General features: G+C 32.9%; 1 non-coding gene across 1 annotated transcript; it reads right to left on the reverse strand.

Annotated features, from left to right (window-relative positions):
• Positions 1 to 18607: 18607 nt before the first annotated feature.
• Positions 18608 to 18711, reverse strand: LOC146397573 (U6 spliceosomal RNA). The gene has a single exon (XR_014825360.1). It is a non-coding gene; the product is annotated as a U6 spliceosomal RNA (small nuclear RNA).
• Positions 18712 to 19997: the final 1286 nt, after the last annotated feature.

Consider the following 19997-nt stretch of genomic DNA (forward strand, 5'->3'; position numbering starts at 1 on the left):
CTTCCCAAGGCAACCAAAATTCTGTTTTCCACGTCCATGAGTTTGTTTCTTTTCCATAGATAGGTTCATTTGTGCCTGTTTTAGATTTCACATATAAGTGATATATGGTATTTATATATCTCTTTCTGACTTATTTCACTTAGTATGAGAGTCTCTAGTTCCATCCATGTTGGTGCAGATGGCAGTATTTTGTTCTTTTTTATGACTGAGTAGTATTCCATTGTATATATAGATACCACATCTTCTTAATACATTCATCTGTTGATGGACAATTAGGTTCTTTCAATGTTTTAGCTATTGTGAATATTGCTGCTATGAACAGAGTGGTCCATGAACTTCTCCTCATTAAATGTTTAGAAATTAAATGATTATTACATCTGGTCATTTACTTTATTCTTTCTCTTGCAAAAATAGTTCATAACAAAATAAGTCAATGCACTGTTAATTACAATAATCAGTGAGGACCCATTCTGGCCATCTGTGATGTTGTAATAGGAATTTATTCCTGCCAGCAATAGCCATTGAATTGCAATAATCTGATAGTCCCTATGAACTTGACTATAGCTGTAACATATAAGGTGCCAGATTTAGGCACCTGTGTGATCCAAAGTACAGCTTTTCCATATGGTAAATATCTGTAGATACATTAAGCAACCAGTTTATCTATCATATTGCAAAACAAGCAAATGTTTGGACAAATAGTATTTAAATTAAGTAGTACCAGTCTATTTTTTTAAATGAGAAAGCCTCTAGAAACCAGATTTTAGATAGTGTCACAAAGAAAAATTTATAAGAAAGATAAGACATGATATAAAGCTAACTTTAGGTAAAACATAGCCATTAAAATTTTTAATTTAATTTGCTATTGAAATATAATGTAAAATATTATTAGTTTCGGATACACTACACAATTATGAGATGGTCTCCACTATAAATATAGTAACCATCTGTCTCCATACAAAGTTATCATATATTATTGACCATATTTTTAGGCTGTATATTACATTTCTGTCACTTATTTTCTGTATAATTGGAGGTTTGTACCTCTTAATCTCCTTCACCTATTTCACTCACCCCCCCATACACCTCTCACTTTTGGCAACTACTGGTTTGTCCTTGGTATTTATGAGTTTGTTTTCATTTTGCTTTGTTAGTTTGGTTGTTTTGTTTTTAAATTTCATATATATATATATATATAGTCATGCAGAATTTGTCTTTCTCTGTCTGACATATTTCATGTAGCATAAAACCCTCTAGATCTATGTTGTTGCAAATGAAAGATTTCATTTTTATGGCTAGTATGTATATCACATATTCTCTATCCATTCCTATCTATAGTTTGCTTCCACATATTTTCTATTGTAAATAATACTGAAATAAACATTGGAGTGCTTATATCTTTTCAAAATAGTGTTTTTGTTTTCTTCAGGTAAGTACTCAGAAGTGAAATTGCTGGATCATATGGCAGTTCTGTTTTTAATTTTTGAGGGCCATCCATACTGTTTTTCATAGCAGCCATACCAGTTTACAATGCCTTCAATAGGGAACAGGGGCTCTCTTTTCCCCAGGTCCTCAATACACCTATTACTTTTTGTTGTTTGGATGATAGCCATTCTGACAGGGGTGAGGGGGGTATGTTGTTTTTATTTTTATTTCTCTGATGATTAGTAGTATTGAGCATCTTTTCATGTGTCTGTTAACTATCTGAATGTCTTCATTGGAAAAAAAAAAGACCTATTTTCAGAAAATTATAAGACAATGATGTAATAAACTGAAGTTAACACAAGCAAATGGAGAGATATATCATGCCCCTTGATCAGAAGAATTAATATTATTAAAAAGGCCATACTACCCAAACCAATCTACAGATTCAATGCAATTCCTATCAAATATCCATGCATTTTTCACAGAACTAGAACAAATAATTCTAAAATTTATGTGGAAATACAAAAGACCCCAAAGATCCAAAGCAATGAATTTACTTCCTCAAATACTATTTATATAAGTTGCAGGAAAAGAAAAGACAAAGCTTTTGCACAGCTAAGGAAATTATCAACAAAACAAAAACTATGGCCTACTGAATGGGAGAAGATATTTGCCAACTGTATAATTGATTAAGGGTTAGTATCCAAAATATACAAACTGACAAACTCACAACCAAAAAACAAGCAACCTAATTTAAAAAGACAGAGGACCTAAATAAACATTGCCATTATCTTTTTTTATGAATAAATATTATCCATTTATTAGCTGTGCTGTTCTTGTGTTTTCTTTCTTTATTTTTTTTTCTTTTTTTTAATATAATGATTTTTATTTTTTCCCATTATACCTGGTTTACAGTGTTCTGTCAACTTCCCACTGTACACCGTGGTGACCCAATTACACATACATGTACACATTCTTTTTTCTCACATTATCATGCTCCGCCTCAAGTGACCAGACATAGTTCCCAGTGCTACACAGCTGGATCTCATTGCTAATCCATTCCAAAGGCAATAGTCTGTATCTATTAACCCCAAGCACCCCATCCATCCCACTCCCTCTTCTTCTCCCTCCCCCTTGACAACCACGAGTCTATTCTCCAAGTCCATGATTTTCTTTTCTGTGGAAAGGTTCATTTGTGCCATATATTAGATTCCAGATATAAGTGATATCATATGGTATTTGCCACTATCTTTTAATTCAGAGAGGGCAATAGCAATTTGTATACTATATATTGCCCTAGAGAATTAGTCTTTTACTCTCTGTTTATTATTCTGAGAATCAGGAATGTAATATTATGTCTGTGCTTTCTTACAAAGAAAATAATTCATTATATTGGACATAGTTTTGTCAAGATTATCAAATTTACTTGTATGTTAAAATACAGGCAAATAAGTCACTAAAGATAATTAAAAATGTACAGGGCTTTGTGGAAACACGAGTAATTCAAGGCAACTTCAATTTAGAATATTTTTTTACATGACCAAACTCACAGTCCATCCAACCTTTTCCAGTCTCTGAAAGATGGCAGCAAGTACATCTATTTTAAGGGTTCAGAAAGATATCTAAGTTGGATTGCACATTAAAATTTCTAACTTATGAAATACATATCGTAGCATTACTATTCATAAGTAAATCAATATACTTCAAGTAATTAAATCAGCATATTCAGGAGAAACTATACAGATCAATTAGACTTTAAGGAAAGCGGAAACTTATAAGAAAAGAAAGGCAAAACATGTAGAGAAAACTGACCAAACTTTGGTCTGATTTGCATTCTTTCATCTACACTACAGAAGGTGCTGAGTTTCATTGTACGTGATCCTCTTCTGGTTTCCCCAGAAGCAGGATCCCTATTTTAGAAAAGTCATAATTAGAACATTTTTTCTACAACGTAAACTTTAATTAGTTTAGGGTTCGCATGTGATTTAATTAGTTCCATTTCAGAGTAAAATTTGAGTAGGAAGTTCAAAAATGATTGCACTACACAGGAAGCTGTCAATGCAGAGGAAAAAAGGAGATGTGTAAAGAGTTAATCAGACTCTGCAAATTCAAGACAACTTCTGTGATTCACTGACTTCTTGTACATTCCATTGTCTTTGGTAAGAATCAGTAGTTGCCTTGCTTTGAAAAGGTATGTATACAACTCTCCTCCCAGTGCTCTAAAGAGGGATTCAGATAGACCCTATGTCTAATCAGTCAGTGTGGACATTGCCAGTGTAAAGTAAGAATGTTCAGAAAATCATTTAAAGTTTTCTGGGAGAATTGAATCAAGAAAAACCCCTACTTTATTTCCCAAGAAGTTTAACAAAATCCTCCTGCAATTGACAAAAAAAAAGTTTAGTCAATCACCATAATCTAAGTAAATCATTTTCCTTCCTTGGCAATGAAGAATACAAAAGTATAAAACTTTGGGTTTTTTCTTTATTTATAAATACAGCATCTTCCCTTAGTTGAGAATTTGTAACTGGAAACTAGATATAGCTTGCCATTTGTAAATCTTCTTAATATCTTGCTATAGTTTCTCCCTCTTCAGCGCGTGTGTGTGTGTGTGTGTGTGTGTGTGTGTTTCTCTGGGTGTGAGCAATGTATACATTGTGTAGAATCTCCTTTCTGAAAGCTGCAGTATCCTCTAGCATATAAATATGTGCTCTGTGTTGTCCTTCAATAAATTAATTTTGCTTTAACTTGTATGTTCTTAAAGTGTAAGCACATTTAAAAAAAAAAAAAACACGAACAAAACTTACCACCTACCTAACAAAAAACAGTGTTTCACAGATCACCAGTCAGCTAAATGTGGCTATAAATTCTTGATAAATGATATACATTGCTCATATTCATTCTTAAAGTAAATAAAGGGACGTATCAAATTTGGTAGGGTGTTGGTCATGGTAAACCACATGAAGGCCTGCCTAGAATGTTTACTGCACTAGCTACCAGAATTAAACATGAAGCTAGGGGGATGTGCGATGTGTCACAAGATCTCTTGTAAGGAGTGTTCTAAGAATAGTTTAGGCAATCTGCAAAATCAGGATTGCAATATTTTCACAAGAAAATTGTGACATTTATTTTGCCAGCTAGCAAAATTTCATATGTTGACAGGCAGCTTGAAGTAGTTAGAGTAACCATCTCTCAAATGAGGACTTTCTGATTACATGCCTACCCTAAAGGGTGAGTAACTGACCTAAGCAATGAATTCAACTGGGGTCTAACCTAACCTAACCAGCCCTTTGTGTACACACATGATACAGAATTGCCTATGCTGAAATATTTTTTTAAAAAATCACAAACATCATGAGAAATGTTATTTGGCCACTTATAAGCCTCTGAGTTTGTAATCCCTCAGGGAAATCCTGTTGAATAGAATATTCCTGTTGACTACCATGTAGATGGCTTTCTAGAGAGCAGGCACTATACTAAATATTGTTACAACACAAACATGATGACTTAACAACCTCTATCTGTCACTTCCTTGTTTGATCATAACTGCAATTCTGAGGTTATCCAGACATAGTAAAAAAAAAAAGAAAAAGAAAAAAAAACATTCTTGGGGAGTTTGTTGCAATATTTGATAGAAATATTCTCATTGGTATGTGTAAGCTGTACATCTTGACCTAAATCTAATTTTGAGAAGAAGAGTAGTCAGTAATGACATATATAATCCTCTTATCTCAGCACAATGAGTATAATTTTTTTGGAATGTTTTAAAAATTATACTCTTAAGTTGAAATGAAATTTTGTTACTATTTAATCATGAGTCTAGATTTTGTGGTTACCATTGTTTGAAACTATTTGAATACATCTTTATCAAGTGTAATTGTTGAAGAAAATTGTCACTTTATTGAAATATAATGAATCTAATTTTATAATTCTTTTTTCTCCTCAGGTTCTACTTAAATTCATTCATCATGAGTAAACAATTCTTAAAATAACTATTGGAAATAAAATGATTACTGTTTTAAACAGGAAATTAGTTATTTTTCATTTTCTTTTGCTTTATGCACAGAATATGAGAAAATGAATCAAGTGCATAAGGAAATTCTGAATATACTCAAAACTGTATACCTAATCTCTTTAATTATTCATGGGAAAGCATGCTGACATAAAGTATTAGATTTAATTTGATTTCAAGTAAATAATGAAATTATGAGATTAACTTATTTCAGAGCCTATGAAATAAGGCAGTCAAGGCTTAATTATCACTGTGGTATTGGCTTCTCTTTGGAAGAACCTATTCATTTTCTTATTACTCATTAACCCCTATAGGTAGCAGTCAGTTGATGATGGCCAAAAGATCAGAATGCAAACTATTCGCTGCACTAAGGCCCTTATTTTGTTTTACTAGTGTCTTTTAAATCACTATTAATACCACCAAGTGTACCTTTTTAATTTTACACAGAAAAGTAAACCAAGTCTGATTTCAGAAAGTCTTCAGTTGGAAATAACACACTAGGCACATTTGACCATGTAATATTTATCCCTGACCCTAAATGAATAGTTTAGTTTTATTTAAATCTAGGAGTATTGAAGTAGCCATTGAAACATCCGAGCTAATTGCAAAAATGTATTGCTACAGTTAACTATAATAAACATTATGAACTATTATTGGCTACACTATTTTTTTCGGTTTGAATGAAAATTGATTAATAGTATCACAATGTCACAGTTTGATCAAAAAGGGAAGGTTTAAGTAAGTAATAAATCAGAAGTAAAATATGGCTATTACACTATTTCTGTGTTCTGGAAAAATACTGTGAAGTGCATAACATCTGTGAAATAGAATAACAGAAAGAAATGATATCATGTAAGTGAAACTGAAATGATTTAAGATAGGTTAGTGAATTTTATTGAATTTTGTAAGTGGAAATAATAGATTTTTCATTTGTTCTCCTACTTGGAAACCAAACCTCTTAAGGTGGGAGAAAAAAAACGAATGAAAATTTAACATATAAAATAATATATTTTATTTGAGAAATTGTGTTTTTTTCTAGAGATATGAATAGTTACTTGTCATTTCAGGAAACAACATATGGCTTTGGCCATATTTAATCAGTACATTATAAAAATAGGGATATTTTTCAAAATCTGTCAATTATAAGAACATAGCTAGCGAAAGTCATGTTATTAAATTGTTAGCTGTTGAAAAACACTAATGAAAAACAAATCAAATGATATCTGAATTACCAGGAGAGTGTAAGAATTCAATAGGAATTATAATATCTCAATGTAACTTTCAAATAGAACTCCTTTAAAAAATTAGACTTGTAGCTGTTAAGTAAATCAAGCTTTCTATTTATTCTAATAATAACTTTAATGTATGCACACCTTGATAAATTCTAAGGCACTTTATGATCTCCAGCATTCTTAACATCCCATGAACTAAATTCATTAATATCACTTTTAACAAATGAGAAAACTGAGGGCCATGTGAAAAGCCAGAGATGGAATCAGTATTCAAAACAGATCTTTGGGAGTTTCTGTTACCGATCAGTGGTCATGAGCCCAGCTAGTATCCATGAAGACATAGGTTGAGTCCTTGGCCTCACTCAGTAGGTTAAGGATCTGGCCTTGCTTGAACTGCAGTGTAGGTTGCAGATGCAGCTTGGATCTGGTGTTGCTGTGGCTGTGGTGTATGCCCGCGCTACATCTCCAATTCAACTTCTAGCATGGGAACTTCCATATACTGTGGGTGTGATCCTAAAAAGAAAAAGGACAAAAAAAAAGCAAAAACAGATCTTTGGCTCCAGATCCACAAGACAGCCTCCAAATGAGAAGAGTTAATTTTATTTTTTATCTGTACATAGTTATTCCTGCTAGATTTGTTATGACCAGAGGGTATCATGAAGTGGGCTCCATGAGGTGGAATTTACTTCAAGTCTGGGTTTCAACTGCACAATAGGTTCAATAAGAATTCATCCAACTTTAATCATATGATACATGCATTGTGTGCAATTATATCATTCTTCAAAAAAATAAACAAAAATAAAATAAAATGGTATTTCTAAGAGTGTTCTTTTCATTCAGAGTAAATGTCACAGCATTTATCACCTGCCCCACTCCATCCCTGCTGCATGATTTTTTCTTCCTCATTCCTTGCTTTATTTTTCATCATGTAATTTTTTGCAATTTAACATATTATGTATTTAACTTTTTAAAAATTTCTCTCTCTGCTAGAATAAAACATGAAGCAGAAAATGTTTGCTTCATTCACTGTTACATAATCTGTGCCTGGAACATACAAGGTGCTCAAAAAATATATGCTAAATAAGTGGGTAAATCAATTAATCAACAATGGAAAAAATAGCTGCATTGCACTCATGTACTCCATTCTCCTTATAGTCCTGCTATATCCTAGCAGACTTCTATGAAAGCAACCTTCACATTTCAGTGTACCACGTTTATTAAAAATTTTTGAGATAATTGTACATGCCCGATAGTCATAAGAAATAATACAGAGAGATTCCATGTACACTTTACTCAGTTTCCCCCAATGCTTACATTTTATAAAACTATGGTATAATATAATGACCAAAATATTGAAATTGATTCAATCCACTGATCATATTTATGTTTCACCAATTTTATCTGTACTCACTTGAGTGTGCATGTGTTTGGTTTTACAGAATTTTATCACATATCTGTATGTTTTTATATCCACCACCTCAGTCATGATACTGAAAAGTCCACCATAAGTGCCCTTCATGATACCCTTTCATAACCACACCTCCCTCCTTACCACTGGCAACTATTAACCTGTTCTCTGTTTTCATAATTTTATTATCTCAACTATATTATAGAAATGGAATAATACAGATTGTAACCTTTAGGAATTGGATATTTTCACTCAATATAATCCCTAGAGTTTTATTGAAGATAAACACATGACTCAAGTGTTAGTCCCTTTTTATTGATATATATATATATATATATATATATATATATATATATATATACATATTTTCCATGGTATGTATGTACCATTCTTTGTTAACTATTCACCTTTTGAAGGCTGTATGGACTGTTTTCATTTTTTGGTTATTATAAATAAAGCTGTTATGAACATTTGTGTACAGGGTTTTTATAAACACAAGCTTTCATTTCTCTGAGATAAATTCCCAGGAGTACAAGTGCTGGGTCATAGGGTGGTTGCATATTTAAGTTTTATAAGAAACTGCTAAACAAATATCTACAGTGGATGAACTATTTTGCTTTCTCACCAGCAATGTATGAGTGATCTCATTTCTTCACATCCTTGAAAACACTTTGAATTGTCACTTTTTTTTAGCTAAGCTGATAGGTATGCAGACTTTTGTTGTTTGTTAAGGTGGTTTCTCTTTCTTTAAAACAAAAAATAAAAAATAACTACGGATCTGAAAACCAACATTTGTGTTATTCATATCTGTATTTCTAGTGCCTAACCTACCAACTGGAACATAATAGGTCCTCAATAAATATTTGCTGGACAAATAAATGTATAAGTTAATGGATGAAAAAAGTAACCTTATATACTCCTAAATTTTAAGGCCCAGTATATTTAAAGACTATATTAACACAAAACAAATGAAAGCTAAAAATAAATTCTATACTAAATCAAAGTGGGCTATCATACATATAATGAAAATAAGGAGATATTTCCATTACATTAATTGAATTTAATGGATATATTGTTCAAAGTTATAATTTTATCAGATGAATAAATTTCTGAATGCATTCATTATATTATTAATATATTGTGAAAAAATGGTCTCTGAAAACTTACTGAAAATTATCCCAGGATAATCATTATACTTATTCCACAATAGAGTTCTTATTGAAACTGGAAATACTGTTAAGTGAATGTTTTTAGAGAACATCTCATGATGAAAAATTACAGCAATATTATACTATATTAGCAATAATAACATTTTCACCTCCCTTCACAAAGCAGGTCAGTTATTATATTAACACAGCAAATTACTATAGGCTCCATACATAAAAAAAATTCCTCACTATTATGTGAGAAAATGGAATTTTGTGTTTAGTATTCATTTTGGGCAAAATACTCTTATTATCTGAAAATGTGAGTTGGCATGGAGTAGGCAGTGAACCAGCTGAACTCAAGGTTTCATTTCTTTTTAATTTAGGGGGGAATAAATATGAAAGGCTCAAAATGAAATTACTTCATCAGAATTCACATTTGATTTTCATCTTTTCAGCTACCCAGCTGCATCAATGCTCAACTGACTATACTCCCAGCTGCATTATTCAAGGAAGTTATTCAAGAAGGAATATTTGCAATATGTGTTATACTGAGTAGAAAGCTAATTAAAAGAAATTCACAGCTGGATTTTTAGATGGCTTTGATCTTAATTGTAAGGTGCTGAAAATGCTTGTTGGTTGAATTTTGTTCTTTATACCCTAAATCTGAAGTCTTCCCTGTAAAGAAAAAAATAGTTAAACTATTCATGAATGAATGAGTGAATCTTTATCTTTGCTTTTTTTTTTCTGTCAGAGCTTAATAAACTACACATTGTACAAAATTTCTTACATTTCAAAGAGATCTCTGGCCCAAAAATAATAAGAATGCAATACTATATCTTCCAGGAAAGTTCTATTATTTATAGTCAATTAAAAACTCCTTATTTTAAAAATATGTGTTCTGAAAACTATATCCCTCAAATTGAAGATTTATAAAATGTTTGCAATGTTTTGCTTTGGGTTTATTTTTCCTCACCGAATTGTAGGACTTTATCTTTGTAAAGTGATTTGGGCTACATGAGATCAAGTGTGGGTGGGGAGTCAAAAATAATAAGAGAATCTAAACAGAAAAAATATGAAAGCAAATAGAATGGACAGTATGAAAAGAACATTGAACAAAGAAGAAGCAATGGAATAAATGAGTCCTAATCCAGCTTTATCACTGACAAATAGTGTGACCTATAAAGCCACCTCTTAAATTCTGTACATCAATTTCTTCAATTGCAAATGTATAGTGTTTTATTCCACAGGCAAATTATTTTGTTGAAAGTAACTAAAATTTACTCCTTTTGACTTAAGCAGAAAAGGGGAATTTAATGTAAGTTTGTACCTTATCTAAATCAAGAAGAGAAAGTATAGTTGGGACTTTCATGAAGCTAGGAATCTATTAGAACAATAGTCTTTCCAGAGTTTCTTCTCTCTCCTGGGCTCTGTATTTGATTCTAGTTTTGTTTATTTGGTTTTTTGTTTTTTTTTTTTTCTCTTGCTCTGCTATTCTCTTTCTCTTCTTTGGCCAAGTCCTCATTATAGTGCTGACATGGGCTAGGAAGCATTAATGTGTCCTCAATACAATTTCAAAATCCGTAGACCAAAAATAAATAAATAAATAAATAAATAAAACTGTTAGTCAAGTGTGACTCAGAATCCACTCTTTGGAATCAACAAACAGTGAGGATGGGGTCATATGGCTCACTGTCTGGTGAGTAGGGCCCAGTGTAGCTTCATTGTGAAAGGTATCAAGAGAATAGAACAAGGGAATTGAACATGTTCACCTCACTGAAGAAAAGACTATTATGGAATTTGGAGTAGCAAAATAAAAATATTTTCTTTATGTATGCAACAGTAAAAATGTTTGTTGTAAAAACATCTTGAATATATAAGTAGGTTTAGAAAGTATAAGGAAAGTAAAGTTTTTTGGAGAAAGAAGTCACAAATTTTTTTTTTTGTAGCCTAAATTGCTTCTCATTCTTAGGGGTAATCCAGTGAATTAGTCTTCTTATTTGCTATGTACAATTTTTTTTCTCTTGTATAATTTGAAAATGAGCTGTTAAACATGTTTTTGATGATTTCCATTTCCTATAAAATAATCATGTAAAAGGAACTCAAGTTAACCTCAGAAAAATCACTGGGTGGTGTTTAGAAAACTGGAGGACTTATCTGTTTGTATTAAGCTCAGTGAACTGAAATTCTCGTTTTCAAAAATGGTGCATATTCTTAGGACATGGTTTATCCACTAGTGTGAAATTCCTCAATTTTATCTTAAGTTGTCTATTTCTCGACCAGTTGATATTATAATAAAATGTCTGAACTTTTAATTATACATTTTTAGTTCCTGGAGGAACTTAAAAATTGAAGTGTTTAGCATTTTTAAATTTTCAAAAAAGATTCTTTTCTCATTCAACTAAAATGTATCTAAAGCCAGAATTACGAGGTCATTCAGATCAATCTCTATCAGCTGTAAATATTTTTAAATTATTATTAAGTATTCTGAGAAGGATATGATTCATCTAAAAATTACCATGATGATGTATCAGTCAGTTGCTTTTCCTGGTTAATTAAAGCAAAATAAAAATAATAATAATATTATTATTATTTTAATGTTTTCAAAGACCTATAAACCTGTTTTCATCTAGTCTTAATTAAAATTGTAGGGTCAGAGTTCCTGGTGGCCTAGTGGTTAAGGATTCAATGTTGTTAATATTGTGACTTGGGTTCAGTCCCTGACAAGGGAAATTCTACATGCTGTGGGTGTAGCCAATTTTAAAAAAATAAATAAATAAAATTAAGTAAATAAAATTGTAATGTAAAAATAGGAATTATTTTTCACTTTACATCTAACAAAGACTCACAGAAATGAATTGTCTTGCCTATATTCATACAGCTATATAGGAGCAAAACCCAGACAGGCACCTCAACAGTGATTTAAATTCACCATTCTTTCTATTATACTGCAGGGTCTAATATTCACTAATGATTTCTATGTACATGATAGTCATTTTGCTCATTTAAAATAATCCAACTGGGATAATATTTTGTCTCTAAAAGGAGCAATAAAGATTGCTTTGGGAAGAGAATTAGCATTTCCTTTCAAGCAATTTTCCTTAAAAAAAAATCCTAGAATGTAATTATGTAACCCAGATATTCATAATTCCTTTGGTGCATTATTTATGATTTATGTAAATTCTTCTTGACCTTATTTAGAATTTCATTTTAAATGCCTTCCTAATGATATCCATGAAAGTACTGAACACAGTAATCCTTTTATTTTCTCCATTTAACCCCAGGCCAGAATCTTTGTTCTAGAGTTCTATGATTTGGAGATTACTTTCACATCCAATGTAACTCCATTTTTAATATTTTCATCTTTTTTTCAAAAACACTAAATTATTAGGTCCTATTTTATTTACGGTATGACTGACTAGAGCCTAAACCCTAGGTCATTTTGAAACTCTGCATGGCCCTGTGGGGCTCCTGGGCGCAAAAGACTTTCTGTGTCCCCCATTTCTTGTTGTTAGGAAATGGGCCTCATTCAACCTCTGTGACCTTCCCTGAGTCCCTAGGGACAGGTTCAGGCAGTTGCTAATCAGGGAGGAAGGGCATACAAGGACAAGGGGGGAACAGTTGAGAAAAAATAGTACAGCCTTGGGGCAGGATCCTGGTTCCCTCTCAAGGAATATACATAATAATATAGGCATCTTATACACCTAAGAGAAAAGTTATATTTCTTATCCTTATTTTAGAAATGAATACTTTAAAATTGAATAACAGAATCCTTCCTTGTCCTTCTCCCTGCCTTAATTGCACCCTAAACACAATCACCCATAAACTAAAGATTAGGCATCCTGAACATAATTGCCTATGGGTCAAAGATTATTAGCCCATGTTTTTTGGGGGGCAAATTTCCTAGTTTGTTCTAATCTCTGATCAATATGCCCTTTTTCAAGCACTGTTATTCTAGGCAGTAACCCAGAAGACCACCATCATCATCATACAGAGATCCCCTGACTCCAGCTTTGATGACTAAGATTCCCCTGAAGAAAGAAGAATGCATATTTGTCCCAATCCTGATTCCTATCTGAAAACCTATTTTTCTCCTTTTTACTATAAAATGCCTCACAATTCTTTCTAATGAGGGTCACAGTCTTTAGGGCATTAGCCTGCTGCTTTAGGGCATATTGCCTGGCAAAGCAATAAAGATATTTTTTTCTCCTTTACCTAAATGTCTGTCTCTATGTTTCAACTCGGCACTGGCAGACAGAGGCTGAATTCCAACAACAATTTTAAGGGTGGAAAACCAGCTATTGATATTAACAACTCAATAATATGTCCCTTACTAACTAGAATCATTTTGTTGCCTATACTAACACAAAATTCAAACATATTTTTGAAAATGAAAGCATATTTGGTTTCTCTAATTTTAGTGGTTACCATTTGAGGCTAAAATATTTACCATAATAATACCTAACATGCAAAATGTTATTGCTAACTACATTATTATTTTAATTTTTGCAACAACAACAGGTGTACTGTTATTTTCAGATTTTACAGGTAAAGAAATTGAGATACAGAAAGGTTAAGATATTTGTCTCTCTATATAGCTAGCAAGTACTGGAGCTGATACTTAAACACAGGCAATCTGGATATTCTGCCCTAATTTTTTATTAAGATCTACTACAGTCTATCACTGAAAATAAATGACTCAGATGTTTTCCTGCTAGTGCTTGTGGTAGGTATAGATCTACTGGCTAGTAGCTACTAGAACCTGACTAAAGGATACTCCATGCAATAGGCAACAAGGCCCAGATGCTACCTTTGAAAATTTTCACCAACTTGAACTTTCTTCCATTGTCAGTCTCTGAGGATTTAAGACCTTTTCCTGACTGTCCACAAGTGTATCTTTTGTGTTGGCCACTTTTCCTCAAACTGAAGTATCCTCCTGACGTTGGATGGCCTGCCTTTCCTAAGCTGAATAAATAATTCAAACTAAACACCAAAATAATTACTTCACATACTGTTAACAAAAAAAGAGAGAGATCTAGCATCATTCAGGTGACATATGAATAATCTTTGAGGGCTCAATGGATAAGTTTTTTTTCATTTTTTAAAGTTTTATTGAAATATGGTTGATTTATAAGCTTGTGATAATTTCTGCTGTAGAACGAAGTGATTCAGTTATACATAAACACACAGCCATTCTTTTTTAGATTATTTTCCCATATAGATTATTACAAAATATTGGGTAGGGTTCCCTATAGAGTAGGTCCCATTGACCATCCATTCCATATACCGCAGTATGCATACGCCAATCCTAAACCCCAGTCCATCTTTTCAACCACATCAGTCCCATTTGGTAAACATAAGTATGTTTTCAGTCTGTGAGGCTGTTACTTTTTGTAAATAAGTTCATTTGTACCCTTTTTTTTTATTAGATTCCACAGATATTTTTCCAAAGACATGCAGATGGCCAAAAAATATACATGAAAATATGCTCAACACTGTTAATTATAAGAGAAATGAAAATCAAAGTGACTATGGGATATCACCTCATACCAGTCAGAATGGCCATCATTAAAAAGTCTGCAAACAATAAATGCTGGAGAGGGTTTGGAGAAAAGGGAACCCTCTTACACTGTTAGTGCGAATGTAAATCAGTACAACTATATGGAAAACAGTATAGATGTGAAAAAAGTAAAAATAGAGCTACCAAATGATCCAGCAATCCCACTCCTGGGTATCTATCTGGAGAAAACCATAATTCAAAAACATGCATGCACCCCAATGTTCATTGCAGCACTATTTACAATAGCCAAGATAAGGAAAGACCCTAAATGTCCATAGACCCTAAATGTCCATGGGTAAAGAAGATTGACAGTGGAATATTATTAAGCCATAAAAAGAAAGAAAGAATATCATTTGCAGCAAATGGATGGACCTAGAATAACTTATCATACTACGTGAAGTTAGACAGCGAAAGACAAGTATCATATGATACCATTTATATGTGGAATATAAAAAAAAAGAGAATTTGTTTTAAACCAATATCTTTGTCTTCTTGTGTGGACAATGAACATTTAATAAGGAAGAATACTAAAATTCTGATGACTGCTATAGAGTACACTAATATCTAGGTCACGGTATTATGATTTGCAATGAAACTGGAAGGGATGGGTCCAATTCCTGAGAGAGAATCAGTTTTAAACCAGAGATTGACTCTTTAATTTTAGTCTCAGTAATACAATTAGACAGATAACTTAGTCTTAGAATATAACTTACTATATAAATAGACTATTACAACAATTTTTTTACTATGCTTAATTGTTTCTGTAGCTAAAGAAACCAAGCAGATGTAACTAGGTGATCAGTTAACCTCCTGCAAGTACCATTTTACAATGAGGAAACATATCTGATGTCCAGGGTTCATCTTGTGGTGCTAATGACTTGAGACAGAAAAATAAAGTCTCCTTTTTGTTTCTCTAAAAGAAGATTATAAAAAGAAATAAATTTTAAGTCTGTTTAAACAGATAGATGGGTCCAATTCTAAGCAGTCAGCCATGTGGAAAAATGTAAATTGTCCAGGCAGGAATGATGTGCTACTCTATCCAACCTCCATAACAGCATCTGTTGTAAGCACAATAAACTCATATTGAACTGAAGTGTTAGAGCAGCAGTTCACCAGCATTTTTACAAGAAAAGAGTGCTGGAAAAAATCTGTAGTCGTATTTTCACAGAAGTCATAGTGCCAGCATTATTGCCTGATGCCAAAGATTTTATTTTCACATAATCTCTAATGTCCAAAATGATAGAAAGATGTTATATATATTATAACCGTGTTTTATGATTTGTGGAGTGTAAGTTATGTATATAATATATAACTTCAAATCTGAGATCAGCATGGTGTACATTTCTGCAATTTTCATCATTTTTCCTTCCTTTGTTGATGTTAGGAAATCTGGAAAAGCTATATAAATTTTGGAAATTTATAGCATAAGAAAGAAAGAATCAAAATTATCTGTGGACTTGTTTATGGAATAGTGCCACATTTACAGAGATTGTTTGGCTAATTTAGTAGTTGTCCACAGAAAGAATAGAGTAACTTTGTCCCTTCTTTCATTATTGCATGTCTTCTGGCAGGATTTCTCAACATATTGACATTTTGGAGTAGATAATTCTTTGCTTAGGCACTCTGCACTGTGCATTGCAGGATTTTTAGCAACATTGCCGATCTCTACCTACTAAAGACCAATAGCATGCCCCCTTGAAAATTTGAGACAACAGAAATGCCTCCAGAGAATTTCGAATGTCCTCTGGGGGCAAAATTACTTAGATACACATGGTCATTTAAGTAAAACCAAAGGTAATTCATTAATTTTACTTTATCGTCTTTTCAGTCTAGTTTCTTTACTCCAGAGCTCTAAAGACATGAGGCAAATGCAAATTTCATAATATGCCTGTAAAGTCTGGCTATAAAATTGATAATGCAGAGGTATCAGGGACTGTCCATGGCTGCTTGATGTCACAAATTTTCATTTTTTTCCCCCTAGAGAATAGGAATTCCTGATCATGATTTACCTAGAAATCAGAGCTGTTGATTAGTTACTGGAGATTCCAACCTGGCTAAGAAATATTCTATTTGTACAAGAGATTACAGTTTTTCCCAACCCTGAAAAGAAGCCATTAGGCTTGCTAGCAGATGATTTTCTAGAATTAATAGATAGGTCTGCTGAGTCTTTATCCCTACTTGTTAACTTTTTTTACGTGAAGGTCAAAAGGACACTCTTAGAACTAGAACATATGTGAACACCTCTGGATGCTTTCATCTAGGGCCTCAGGAGGTGCCGACTATGAGGTAGTTTCCAGAATATGGATTTATTTAAATACATGGTATGAACATATGTTTGTGCTTTGTCTTTTACTTATACAGCCATGGTATAGGGAGGTTTGTCTGGGAAAAGACTCTCAGAATTCATGCAGTAAGATTATTAGGAAGTCCATTGGGGAATCACTGAAGAGAAAGGGATAAGGGCTGGGCAGGGAAAGAAATGCCAAACAATCTCAGAAAGGGCCTTTATACACCACCTTGGGGAGTTCTGAAGCTGGGATGGCCTTATGGAATCATCCTGCCTTCAGACAAGGGAGCTGTCTTTTACAAACCCCTATAAACCAATGATCAGATGCAAGCTGCCCTAGAAAGGGCATGTGGATTTGAGCAAAGCAGATCTTTTGAATTGAGGACACTTCCTGGAGAGGGATTGAGCTGAAAGCCATCAGCCATTAACCCTCCTACAGCTGGAGTAACTGAGGTCTCAGTTCTCACTCAGCTGTCTACTAAAGCTCACATATTAATAGAGAAAATTCGACTATTTCCATAAATTTGTGGAAACACTGAGAAGCTCTTCTCGATAATTCTGCTCTCAGTATTTGATCTAGGAGATTTACTGGATTTTGAATTGTGTAGACAAAAGACAGTTTGCAGGACACTTGGAATTATTGTTTCCTTTCCTCTAACCCTTTCTATTACCTGTAAATGAATAATGGGTTTCTGGAGTTTCTTTGAAATTAACAGAAAGTCCTGAGGAATCCCCCAAAAGAGGTAAAATCTGTCATTAAAGAAAATAATAATCTTCTCATTATAGGTTATAGCAGTGGTCTCAGAAGTGCATGTGAATGACAGAGAATCAGTCATTCACAGAAAATTAAATCAGATTTTTCAAGTTGACAGAAATATTACGTAAACTTTTTTGCTTTACTGAAGTGAAAATAACATCACATAAAGAGGAAATTGAAAACTAGAAATATGGTTTTCAAAGAATACAAATTGTTGATTGCAACTTAATTGTTTTCTAGCAACACACAGATTCGGAATGGCGTATAAAATATCTGACACAGAATGAACATGAATTACGTCTTTTTTGGGGGGAGGGCATACCTATGGCATGTGGGAGTCCCCGTGCCAGAGATTGAACTTGAGCCACAGCAGTAATCAAAGCCACAGTAGTGACAATGCCAAGTCCTTAACCACTAGGCCATCAGGGAACCCCTAATTATGTCTTCTTTGTTTGTAATGTCTGACTTTTAGAAAGAGTAATTCATGAGACTTTAAAAACAGTGTACATCCTAAACAATAAGCCCTATCTTTAAAAATGTTTTTCACTTAGATTTAGTGACATATATTTGATGAACAAAACTTGTATATATTTAATATGTTCAACATGATGTTTTGATATTATGTACACACTGTAAAAGAATCACTTCAATCAGGCTAAATAACATATCGATAACCGTAATTGCCGTGTGTGTGTGTGTGTGTGTGTGTGTGGTGAAAAGATTAATTTAAGCTCTGTCCTCTGCAAATTTCAAGTATACAATACAGTATTTTTAACCATTGTCACAAAACACAGAATGCTTCATGAATTTTCATGTCAACATTGAGCAGGCATCATTCTAACCTCTGTATTTATGCAATTTTAGTGTTTGTGCTACCAAAGTGAGAATAAAAAAAAATCTTATTTTAAAAAGCACTTAATTTTCATATTTTTCATGACCACATTCATTAAAATAATTTATCACTATTTTACCTTGTTTCACAGATGACCACTTTCAATAACTTCCTAATTTTTGAATTCTGAGTTCGAGATTTACTGAATTCCTCATTTTTGAATTCTGAGATCTAGTTTTACTGATAATGAATTACAACTGTTTTCACACATGAAAGATGGGAAATCCTCAGAGAAGAAGTCATGAGTAAGAAAAGGCTTGTGCCTATGACGAACAAATGAAAATCCTAATAGTTCAAACCTCCCACTCATCCAACTTTACCATGAGCTCTGGGAAGACTAATACATGACATTAGCATTTAGCCCACTTTTAATTCAATTTATCTATCATCTATATCTAGCTAATCTCCTCTGATCATTCTCAGAAGATAAATAAAGAATTTTAATTGTCTATGTCATCATAAGTCTGGGGTACTTTTCTTTTTCCATGTCTCCAATATCTGTTTTGGCAGCTCCCTATGTTAGACCCACTTCATTATTTAGATGGAAAATATGCAAGTTAATCATTTTTCCATTCCCATTTCCTTCCTTTATTGTTTTTGTGACAGGCAAAGTAAAACTCTACTCTGCTCCTGGTCTTTTACTCACCTTCTGTGGAAAGCAGGGCCAGTGCTTGATCCAGAGTAGTCAGTTACCTTTGTTGTCACCTCCCAGCATATATAAGAGAAGGCTGGGTGGGGTCCACCAGAGCCAGCTCTTCTATAAGAGGTGGTATAAAAGGTGGTATTTTAATAAATTATAAAAGGTGGTATTTTAATAAATTATCTTCATTAATATTTCAGGGATCTCCTTTTGGTATTCATTGTTTTCTGGCCAAGAATTATTCTACTTTATCCTACCTTAGATCCAGGCAATAATTTCTGAGCTCTGATTTCACTTTCCCTCTGCAATTACTATTTTATTATCATTTAGGTACACCTCAAAAACTTTAAGGTATTTGTCATTTCACAACTATAGTGACTCATTTTAAATACTTCTTGTGATTTTGATTGATGTTGATTCACATACTCAGCCTACCACACCGATCTAATCTCTATCCTTCCATTTCCGGAGCAACTTTTACTAGCTACATACTTTTTTATTTCTCTGCATAAGGATTATGCTATAGCCTTCAGAATCTCTGTATATATTCAAAGCTACAAATAACAAAGAACTCATTTAAGACTGAGACCTAGTAATATAATTCAATTAGAAGAAGTAATATTAACTTACCAGAGGCAGCCA

The sequence above is a fragment of the Sus scrofa genome, chromosome 13 (assembly GCF_054392235.1).
Source record: "Sus scrofa isolate SSC_HxYL_T2T_F1_AM1 chromosome 13, Sscrofa_HxYL_maternal_Yorkshire_Landrace_v2.0, whole genome shotgun sequence".
Classification (NCBI taxonomy): domain Eukaryota; kingdom Metazoa; phylum Chordata; class Mammalia; order Artiodactyla; family Suidae; genus Sus; species Sus scrofa.